The sequence below is a fragment of the Eschscholzia californica genome, unplaced genomic scaffold (assembly GCF_041429995.1).
Source record: "Eschscholzia californica isolate CP2 unplaced genomic scaffold, dmEscCali1.0.p SCAF_6, whole genome shotgun sequence".
In the NCBI taxonomy this organism is placed as follows: Eukaryota; Viridiplantae; Streptophyta; class Magnoliopsida; order Ranunculales; family Papaveraceae; genus Eschscholzia; species Eschscholzia californica.
In genome coordinates, this window is record NW_028238483.1 from 17,486,772 (window position 1) to 17,499,217 (window position 12,446).

Below are 12,446 nucleotides of genomic sequence, written 5' to 3' on the forward strand. Positions count from 1 at the left end.
ATATGGGTGTTTTTGCACTCGGGAAGCTGATCATAAACTAGGGGCTATTTTAGAAATGAACTTAAATATTTTAACATTGAAATTCACAAACTACCCCTACTAGCATCAAACTATTATTTTTATTAAAGGCTGATGCTCTGGGGAAATAATAATATTTTTTCGAAGTAGAAAAATTTAAAAGGAAATGTGAATTTTGACGAATTTGCCGACGGTACAAAATTTTAAAGAAAAACAAGTCATCTTTTTCTTCTTCCTCATCTCTTACCACCAACTCCGGCCACCACCACCGCTAACTCTTGCCACCACCATTTGTTTTCCTTCTTCTCTCCTTCCAATAAAACTACAACTTCCATTTATCCTTCTTCTTTCTGCTCTTCCCTCTCCTTATCTCTCTACTTCTCATGACCTCTTCTCTCTATCTAATCCGCGAAGGGGAGGATCCCTTCGCCGAAAAACCGGTTTGGGGATTTCCCAAACCAGTCCAACCTGATTTTCGTTGAAGGGAATTCTTCCCCTTCGCCGGAAAAACTAGAGAGAGTAGAAAAAGGGGGAGGAGAATAGAGAGGGAAAGGAAAGAAAAGGGAGAAAAGAAGAGATAGAATAACAATGGTTGTAATGGTGGATGAAGAACAAATATTCGAAAAACCAAAGGTCGCTGACAATGGTAGTTTGTCAGGCGACCATAACTGGAGTGGAGAAAAAATGTTGGTGATCGTAGGGGGAAAACAACCAAAAGATTTCACTCAAAATTAAATTAGTCGACTAAAATTGACTAATTTTTACCAAATTTACACCATGGAAAATATTCTTATTTGCCAAAAGTGTTAGGCCTTATTAAATCTCAAAGAAAATCAAACTATTATAGCATCTCCAATCCAAGATTTATCAAAAACTATAAAAATTTAGGCGTCAAGTGTGAGAAGTGGATCTCCAAATGATCTCTTTCCTACATATCCATTTAGAGATACTTTATTAGAAAACGTCCACTACAACACTCAAGAGAAAATCTAAAGCTTATATTTTGACCATAAAATTAATTAATTTCGTGGCACTTAGATCCTCGAGAGGACACTCTAAATTTAGAGCATTTCCAATGCAACACTCAGTCTTAGAAAATCTGAGTGTCACCTAGAACTTTTAGAGTTTTCTTAAATAGTCTCTCCAACACAAACCTCAACTAGGATCTCAAAGATGACATGTCGAGGGTGGAATATAGATATCTCAAATTGTCCAACTGATCAATATTTAAATTTCAACCAATAGAAATCAAGTCTTCTAAATTTTTAAAAACCCTAATTATTTCTTTACAAAATTAACGGTGCTACATAAGTAAATAAAACAATTTAAAGTTTTGTATTGGAGACATAAAGGAATTGAGGATCTCTATTTTCGCCACCTAGAAGTGATAATCTCAATTGGAACTTGACACATAGACAAATAGAGATTTTTGAGTTTTGCGTCAGAGATGCTATTAGAGTGTCCAGTGGGACACTCAAGCTCTAAAACTTGTAATGCCACTTAGAATTTTTAGACATATTTTCAGAAAACCTTTTCCAATGCGACACTCTATTTGACACTCTATGATGATGTGGATCATTTAATATAGAGACTTTCAAGAGAGAGACTCTAAAATTAGAGTGTCTTCTTGAGACTCTCTAAGTGTCACTCTAAAATGTTAACTAATAGAAAAAACTTTGTTTTTTAACTAATTTTTTCCTATTGAATTCAACGTGACATGTGTATTAAGTAGAGATATTTTAGAGATCTCCATTGGAAACAAAAAGGGTTATTTCCCAAATAGCCCCCAACTTTGTGACCAGTTTCCTGTCTAGCCCCCTACTTTGTCAAAAATTCTAGATGACCCCCTTTTTGAATTACCGTTATAACGCCGTTAACCAGTCATCACCTATCTCTCCTCCATCTCATCACCTCTCTCTCCTCCATCTCATCACCTCTCTCTCCTCCATCTCGTCACCTATCTCTGCCACCTCATCTTCTCGCCACCCCATCGTCTTCACCGGCGAAGGTCGCCGACCGGCGACCTTCAAACATTAAAAAAGTTATTTTCTCTCTCCCTCTCTCTCTCTAAATACTCCGGCAAAGGGGTTTTCTTTCGTCTGAGTTAGGACTGTTCGGGAACCTTGCAAGGTATGTTCTCGAACAGACCTAGCTCCGGCGAAGGGAAACCCCTTTGCCGGAGTATTTAAAAAGAGAGAGAAAAAAAATATTTAGAGAGAGAAAATAATTTTTTATGTTTGAAGGTCGCCGATCGGCGACCTTCGCCGGTGAAGATGATGAGGTGGCAAAGAGAGGTGATGAGATGGAGGAGATAGAGGTGATGACTGGTTAACGGTGTTATAACGGTAACTCAAAAAGGGGGCCATCTGGGTCTTTTTGACAAAGAGGGCTAGGCAGGAAACTGGTCACAAAGTTGGGGGAGAGGCTATCTGGGAAATAACCCAAACAAAAAATGTTTAGAGTGTCTCTAATTTGACACATAGGAAAGATAATCTTAACTCACACTTGACAACTAAGACTTTTAGAGTTTTTTCTATAGTGTTTTGATATATGTATAGCTTGTTCCATAATAATAGCATGTTCTTTAATAATCTAGCTAGTGTTTAAGATGATGGGATTGATCAAGATCAAATTCTACGGATGCATATCTTTGTTTGGTCGATTTGTTTCAATAAATTTATCATCTAAATTCATCAGTAGTTAGTTTGTAGTTTATCCAACTGTGATACTGACGGCATAATTTTCTTATTTGATATGCAGGATGACACCTAACTTACCACTTCAGATAAAAGAAGTATCGTGTGCGAAAGTTACATGCCTTTCTAAGATTGAAGATATGGTATTTGTTAAGGATAATTTGAAAAATGATAAACAAAAACAAATGTTCAAAGACAGTTGTTTTGGTCATCTTTTAGAGGTGAATGGCCTCAAGTTTTGTTATGTACTTGTGCATAACATGTTGCTCTGTGAAACAAAATCATCGAATATGGATGACGGGACGATGAAGTTTTTCGTTTGTAAAAAGGAATTGAAGTTTTCAGTTGTTGAATTCTCTAAAATTAAAGGCTTGATATATGGAGAAATAGATGAAGAAGATAAGTTTGAAACAAACATGGAGGAGGACCTTGGTGAGTTATCATTAAGGGACAGATACTTTTAGATGAGTCAAACATTAATAAGGAAGTCTAAAAGAGATGTATAGATGAAAATAATCTAGATAAGGTTAATATTAACCTATTGTTGTGCTTAGATTATTTTTCGTTTGATAAATATGCTCATAGGACGAGTGTACACATAGAACATGTAGAGTTAACCCAGAACATAGAAAAATTCAACAAGTTTCCATTGGGCCAGAAGTATCCAGCATACTTTATCTAGCCTAAAAAAGGCACTGCCTCGTGCAATGGAACAAAAGAAACAGAAGAAGGAAAATGGAATTACTTATTGTATGTGGCTACCCATATGGATCTCAGGTATTGTTATTTGATTTTATTTTATAATTTTTACTAGTTTTGAACAAACTGTTCAAGTATTATCTTTTTAATATTTAAGTTTTGAAAAGCTTTGCGGAACTGCCTTTGTTGTAATCGATTGCAGGTTTGGACATAAGAATGTCTTCTGATAGTTGCGACGGAATGTGCAATAAAAGACCAAGAGTGAGTGGTGATCCGCTCATATCAAAGTGGTAGTCGAAATGCAAAGCGGTCATTTTCGAATCATCAAGGGAAACATTTATAAATCCAAACGTAAGATGCTTGTCTCAAATATACCTTATCATTCGTATCTTTTTTGTAATCCTATAATATAAAAGATAGAGAAGATAAAGAAGAAAGTTCAGAGTGAGAGATGCCACCAAATGAAACTGAAAGGTTTAACAGAGTGATTTTTGGCCTTACAGAAGATCTTCGTTGACGTGACGAGATAATCAAAAGGTTGAAATCAAGTACATTAAGTGTGTGTGGTGGATTACAGAGTTCTGAAAAAAAATACAGAAGAAAGTTTAAAGAAGCTTATGTCCACGATGGAGAATAAGATAATTAATTAGTAATAGCTTCCTTTATGTAGTTTATATATATTAAGATTACATCATAGAAGGTATTAATACAATAAAATTATTTACTGTGAGATGAGTTAGAAGACACCAATGTAGAAGAAAACCTCTCGTAAATTCAGGACGGTCATCTCCTAAGGTAACGATAGTTGGCAGTGTAGTCGCGTAACTATTGCGTTATATTGAGGAATTTGAATATCAATCAATTGCCGGAGGCTCGAGACGATAAAAATGTAGATGAGATTCCTAATGAAATCCACAACGAGTCTTTTACAAAGGTAATCTATATTTATATTAGTATTTGGTGTATATTGACGTCTATGGTGCTAAGTGAAAATAATTTTGCAAGACGCGATAAATGTGGTGGGAGACGATGGTGGAGAAGTAAAAAATTTTCCTTCGTCTGAGATGGGAGAAGATGAATCCCCCTACCAGTTGCAAGAAGATTTATTGAAAGAGCTAGTAATATTTATGAAGTAAAGTATATAGTTTTTGAAGTATTTATTATATATTGACATATATGGTGTTGAATGAGTTATTGTTGCAGGATGTGGCGGGTGAGGTGGGAGACAATGAAGTAATTACAATTTTGTCTGAGATGAGAGGAGGTGGATTTCACCTTCAGTTGCAAGAAGATGTATTGAAGGAGGTAATAATATTCATGAAGTAAAGAATATAGTTTTTGAAGTATTTGTTACATATTGACATATATGACGTCGTATGTGTTATTGTTGCAGGACGTGTCGGGTGGGGTGGGAGATAGTGAAGTAAATATAATTTCGTCTAAGATGAGAGAAGGTGAATTCCCCACCAGCTGCAAGAAGATATATTGAAGGAGGTAACAATATTTATGAATTCAAAAATATAATTTTTGAATTATTAGTTATATAGTTATATATTGACATATGACGTGAAATAAGTTATTTTTGCAGGACGTGGCGGGTGGGGTGTGAGACAATGAAGTAAATACAGTTTCGTTTGAGATGGGAATAGGTGAACCGCCCCCCCTCCCCATTTGCAAGAAGATGTATTGAAGGAGGTAATTATGTCAGACTTAAAATCTTATATTCTGAGAGTATTATAATTAGTTCCTTTTGCTTGTTTATTTATTCATTTGCTTAATTTATTGACATTTTAGGATGCAACTGAATGGTCATTAGACACACACAATCTATGGCGCGTTAAGTGAGGTGGATGAAAGTGATTTAAATGCTGTCAACGCCACTCGATTGAAAGAGGTTGGCGATATATTAAAAAAATATCCGTCCGTAATCCTACAACCACCTAGAGATAGCATCGCAACAAAACAATCACTTTAAGTAGGGATGAAAAGAAAAAGAGGTAACACTCGTGATACATTTGAAGCGAATGCCACTCTTAGGTTTATGTCGTAGGTTAATGCATGGAAGAACCACCAGTAAATATCTATTCTAAAATTTGATATGATTTGAATTTTCTCTTGATAATTATAATAGTTATATATTTGAACAATGAGTACATTCAATAGAACAAACCAATGTATAAATGTTGACATTGCAATCGTAAGAGGAAAATGGTTTAAAGAGTTATGGATGTAGAACCAATGGTTGACATGCGAGGTATTAGGCTATTGGAGTTATTAGATAATCATTCTATTTATACATTTTGTAGTCAACATTTAATGAAAGAGTGAACAACTTGATTATCATTTGTATCTCGCAACGAATCGATGTAGGGTTGCACTACTACTATGCTGAAGAAATTGTGACCCATCAAGATTCGGGACAGACTAGACAACGACTGACTGTTTATTTTCAGTAAATTTCTAATTCATGTAATTTAGTTTGATGTTTAATAACTCTCGTGACTTATATTATCTTTCTTTGTGTTTTTGTTAAAACAACTCTTTCATGCTTGTCACAAGAATTCACGGTCTCGAGAAGACCCATTGTTGGGCGAAAAAGAATGGTATATGAAATATTTGTTAGTCTATAAGGGGTAAAGTCATTATTGTTGAAAATGTAAAATATAATATATTCTCTTATAATTTTAATATTTTATAATGAAAATAAATTCGACAATTATTATTTTTGCATAAAACGAAATAAAACTTTAATCAAGCCTAAAAGTTGTAGTCATACTTGTTTTCGTGTATCTTCGAGGATTTCGAGTTTCTTCCTAACAAAATCATGTTTTGCCAATGCATCTTCGGTCCATTCGAACTGGTTGCATTTGAAGCACCTAACGAATTTGCGACCGCGACTACCACGGTCACCTGATTTGCGAACACTCATCTGACCTCCGTAGTTAAGGCTTGTGCATGGATAACCATCTCATGGTCAGTATTTTATGTTGTTACTTGTGTATAGAATTATCAAGTCATTTGAATGTTTTATAGCAACTAAATTGACATGTTGAATATCTTCCTTCAGTCGCTGGATATCCTTCGCATACGTATAACTTTTGAATGTCGATGTATGTACTAATAGACACCTTAAATACATCCACGGGCATTTTGTTGCAGTGTGTGTGGTTTTCTCACGTAATTGTCATATCTCGGTCGAACTCGAACTACTCATAGTTTTTAAAATATGAGACAAAATAAAACTTGATAGAAAGTGAAAAAGATACTTTGTAAAGTTAAAGTGGCCTAGTACTCCTATTGTACCCAAACACCCATTGTTGGGAGACAAAAAAAAAAAAATATTAATTGTGATAGTGCATAAAAAATAATTTTATATGTGTTTTAAGTGGTTTCACCCCAACTTTAATTCCTAAAACTTAAAGTATGTGTATGTGTTGTGAATGCAACTTTCATTTTTAATTGGATGAACTAATAATACTACTGCTTAACAATCTTTCTGTGACTAATTCAAGTGTAGATATATGTCCTGCTTGTAAATTGGAAGGACATTTATTGTCCGATTGTCGGTGGAACCATTTTGTATGTTGATACGGTTGCAACAGATTCATGTTATTAATGTTTACTCCTGACATTAGAGGGTAGGGTTACTTCATATTATGCGGAAATAATGATAGTAAGACTTTTGAATGGTTATCTAATGCGAGGAGACAGAAGCAACGATAAGTAGGTTTAATTTCACAATCAAATATTATTTATTACAAGTAATATTATTTTTTCACATGTTTATGATATGTAGGATAATATATGTTCTCTATGTTACGAGTTCGGTCACAATGTACACAGCTGTTCGTCGGGGTTCGTTTCATGGCAATGCACGTACGACGAGATATGCAAGGGCAAAGATAATGCTTAGTGTTCTTGTAGGAATTTATCACTTTGGATGTACCGTTTTCGATATGTAAAATTTATTCACAACTTTAATTCTGGGGTAAATTGAAAATGAAAAGTTTTTTTCATATAAAAATTGTTAATTAAGATATATATATATTTTCGCTAATACTACGAATTGTACTAATGAAGTCAAAAACATTTCTACATAGGGAAACAATTATTTACCGCGTAAAGAGGGTTTTCCCACGCATCATTATCAGACGAATCTTCTATGAGATTAGGATTGTCTTCATTGTCCGAACAAACGGTATAGATATCCATATCAATTCTTAACATAGTCCAGACATAATCCGAATAACGATCTGATTCGTTTCGCATCGCCCCGCATTGCCCCGCATCGCGGACGGGCAATTGGTTGACATCTAAACCATCATGCAAACGAGCATGACGAAGTAGCCTTAATCTCATTCCCTCATTATCTTCACTTACACACAGTAAGGCACGAGTATAGTCGCAACATTGTTTCGAAGACGGATAGCTTCATGGAAAACTAGTACTCTAAGTCATAAACGAATGCACTTACCATGTAGTTCAAACCTACAATAAATTTCTAAATCTAACACCGTCAATCTATTTTGTCGACCGTTCTCATTCCGGAAAAATTCTTCTTCTTTTTGCAGTCTTCGCACCATTTGCCATAATATGAATCTGCGTCTACTTAACACGATAGGATCGTTCAAGTTGTTATTACCTTATCCATTATGAACTTCAGTTTATTACTTTTCTTAAATTGAATTACTCTATACTTACGAAGATGAAGTGTGAAATTGTCTATATTATCAAATGTCAAAGGTAAACAAAAACTTAGAGAACCTTATTATAGTTGCTAAAGAGTCAAATGAGAAACGAAATAAAAATCTAATCAACAACTCTCGTTTTTTTGGCAACTTTCCCTCTTTCTGGATTTCTTGCTCTAAATGAGGGTCATTTCTCGATTTGATTTCGTCCTTCTTTTCTCATTGGATCGTTGGTAATTGCCGAGTAAAATCGACCAGTTTATGAAACTGAACATTCAACGATCACCTTTTGTGATATTTAAAGAGATATTTTAGTTATAACCAAAACTATTTACATCTTCACATTGCACCATGAATACCCACAACTAGTGGTGGCCAACGGATCGTGCCGACCAAGAAACGGACTGACATGTACAACCCGCTTATTTAAGAACACGGAACGGCACGAAACTGTCTGTTCCATGCCGACCCGTCACGGGTCAATCCGCGGCAGGGGTGGGATTCTACAGTCCCAGACCCGTTAGACGCGACCCGCAAGAAAAAAAGAACGCCACGAGAACGAACCGTGCACGGCCCGCCACGGAAACACAAGCCACGAACCCATTACACATGTTGCTTTAGTTATTTAAATTTACAAAATAAAATTACATAAGAGTGATGTACACCCTCTTTGAGGGTGTTGTAAACACTCACTCACGTACATGTGTAGTATAACTATTGTACTACACCTTTAGATGGGGTACAACACCATTAAATGGGTTGTACCTCATTTAATGCCTTAATTCCTAACCCCCCGACCCCCAAAGTAGTCGTTTTATGACTGTTGGGAGGGGTATTTCGGTCAAAACTTTATATTGATCGAAATACCCCTCTCAATAGTCATAAAACGACTACTTTAGGGGGATTGTAAATCTTTTTTTTTTCTAAATAAAAGTTAAGATCAATTGTAAAAAAAAAATTAGAAAAGAATTAATTGAAATCTTATAAATACCTAACATGTTAGTAATGTATCAACAACATCTACTCTTCTAATATTTCTCATTTTCTTTACATAATCGTCTACAACTTTTTTATTACAAGTATTCACAAGTAAATTTTACAATATGATTTTGATATCAAGCTACAACGTTTGAAGATCGAGTTTGGGAATCAAATTATAGCACTTCAAGATTTTATTTCAATCTTCAATCCCGAAAGGTATTTATATTTTAATCTCTCTTTATGTTTTAATTTGTGAAGATGGATCCTTCTACTCAAAATTTAAGTAACATTGATGCTTCTAGTACTGTAGATATGCATAAACCAAAGAGACAAAAAATATCTCTTGCGTAGGAACATTTTAAAATTAAAAAAAAATTAACTTAATGAGGTTCTTCAAGAGGGATCATGTTGCAAATAATGTCCTGCTAATTATGTTCTCCATACTGCTAAATCCAACACAGGTAGTATGAATAAACATATTAAAAAATATCCCGATTTGAATAAAACTGATGAAGGACAAGGAGGGCATGTTCAAACACAATTATCTGTTCAAGGCTCTAAAGTAGTAACTTTTATCTATGATCATAACAAACAAAAAGAAGGATTAGCTGAGTATGTGACTTCTAGTGAACAACCATTTGTTTTTGGAAAGAATTCGACGTTAGAATATTAGATAAAAAATTGTCTTCAACCAAGTTTTTAAAAAGTTCCTCGAAATACGCTTAGACGAGATATTTTGTTTAGTTATATAAAAAATAGAGTTTATAAAAAAATGAAATTAGTAAACATAATTGTCGTATTCCTCCTACTTCTGGTTTATGGTCCGAAAATAATAGACTATAGTATGTTGCCCTTACATGTCATTATATTGATGGTAATTGGATGTTACATAAAAGAGTAACTGCTTTTAGGATAATATAGTGGCCTCATACCGGTTATACCATCCACAATAACAAGAGTTTAGAAATTATGAATGAGTCTGAAATAAAAGAAAAATGTTTGCTATCAAATTTGATAATGCTTCATCTAATACTAGTGGCACAGAAATTTTTCGTACTAGTTATCGTGATTTGTTACATGTTAGATGTTGTTGTCATATCATAAATTTAATTGTGCAAGATGGAATTAACTCTATTGGGAAATAGTATGATATAAATTTTGTTGAAAAAATTAGGAACATTGCTAAGTATATTATGTGTGTAGGTAGTAGTTACCAAAAATATAAAGAAATATGTGTGCATCATGGATTAATTCCTAAAAAATTAGTATTAGATAATAACACAAGGTGGAATTCTACATTTCTTTAATTAAAATCATGTCAAGGCTATGAACATGCGAGTTTAGAATACATCACTCGTTATCGTGAAAGCATGGAAGTAAAAATAGATTTAGATGTTACTCAATTTGGTTGTGCATATCTTTTTACTCAATTTTTAGAAGCATTTTATGATGCTACTAACGCTCTTTACGGAGTTTACTATCCTATATCATGTATAGCTATTGATTGGATATATAATATTTCCGATGCATTTGTTACGGGTAGAAAATATGGATTTTTTTATTGAAGTCATTGCCCTAATGGGAGAAAAATTTAAGAAGTATTGGCAAAAATTCCAAAAACTTTCATACTAGCATCAATTATGGATCCTAAGAAAAAAATTAGATAACACAATGTTTATTCTTGAAGAAACTAGTAAAAACTTAGACATAGATACATATAAAAATTCAATAGTAGTTCCACAAAAAAAAATATAGAAATTCAAGAGATATAATTAGTAGAGATTTAAATGAAATGTATGAAATATATATGTGAACAAATATGGGAACGATGTAAGAAATTCTGGTTCTTCTAGTAGTGGTCCTCCATTGCCTGTGCCTATTAGTAAAGTTACAAATGCGGCAGATAAATTTTTGTTGAAATTGGATGAATCTCGACCATCGAGAAATGTCCACAATGAATTATTCTCATACTTGAGTACAGATCTACTAAGTTTTCTTACAGAAGAAGATAGAAAAAACTACGCGGTTTTAGGTTAATGGAAAGAAAAAAACAGTTCCAATTTTATCTTTGATGGCTCGTGATCTTCTTTCACTCCGGCTTCTACAGTAGCATCTAAATCAACATTTAGTACAAGTGGAAGAATTTTGTCAGATAGAATGTCAAGATTGAATGAGAAGTCTTTACAAGCATTAGTTGTGTTGCAACATTGGAAAGCAAATTTAAGAGTATAATAACATTTTGATGAAATTGCATATCAATTGAAGCCTCCAGAGGTCGATAATTCAGATACAAATTGTGATGACATTGGTGGTGGTGGTGGTGATTTCTATTATTAAGTCAATTTTGTAGTCAACAGTTAGTAGCCCAAGTGGTTCCAAGGTGTTGACATAAACTCCAGAAATCCCTGGAGGTCTCAGGTTCGAATCCCAGAGAAGGTGGAATCTTTGGTTATTTGATTTGGGATTATTAGGGTATAAATAAGGTAGTGTAGTTGGGCTTTAAGCCATTATCTAGTTGGGTTATAGGCCAGGTTATGTTTGAGTGGGCTATAGGCCAGATCATGTTAGAGTTTGAGTGGGCGGGTAGCAAGCTTATCACATCTTTGGTGTATTCAATGTCAATTGTACAACAATGTAATCGGTTTCCAAAAACAAAAAATATTGTAATTTTTTTTTTTTGCAAATGATTGATAGTTAGGTGGGTGCCAACCTAGTTGGGATGTACCTAAACTATAGTGATGCAATTTTTTTTTTCACATTAATAAAGAGGTATTTCAATATTTATTTTGTCTATAATTTTACTTCATTCATCTAATATTAAATATTCTAATATGTTTACGAATTGTTAATGAGACCTTTATATTACAAAAAGAACAAACATAAAAAAGACTTAACAAAAAAAGTAGGATTTTTGAGTTTAAGGTCCAAAAATAGGGGGTAATTAGTCATATATCCACTCCTAAATTAATAAATAATATAAAACCAAAATAAACAGAAAAAGGAAAATAAGTCAAAAAATTTACTATTTAATGGGCCCCATGCATCAAGGCATTTAGTTCCTCCGATTTTCACCCTTTCATAAATATATATTGAACCATTGGTAAACCAAAGGTTTCTAATGGTTGAGTTAATACATTTATTATTTCCATAAATTTTAAGAGAAATATTTATGGTGGATATTTATTGTTAATATTTATTTCCAAAACTTATATTTGTCTAAAGTAACATACCAAAACAATTGTGGTTTACCTAACACGGGTTCCTCTCTCTCTCTAACTTTATGTTCTCCGAATTTGAAGAAATTGTGAATTTGTGATGGCTTTTTATTTCTACCTCGATATTTTCATGTCTGAAATATATTTTT

The 12,446-nt window shown here is 33.8% G+C and overlaps 1 long non-coding RNA gene across 1 annotated transcript; it reads left to right on the top strand.

The window, feature by feature from the left end:
• Positions 1-9,130: 9,130 nt before the first annotated feature.
• Positions 9,131-11,862, top strand: LOC147532089 (uncharacterized). The gene is made up of 2 exons (XR_015227414.1): positions 9,131-9,298; positions 11,064-11,862. It is a non-coding gene; the product is annotated as an uncharacterized LOC147532089 (long non-coding RNA).
• Positions 11,863-12,446: the final 584 nt, after the last annotated feature.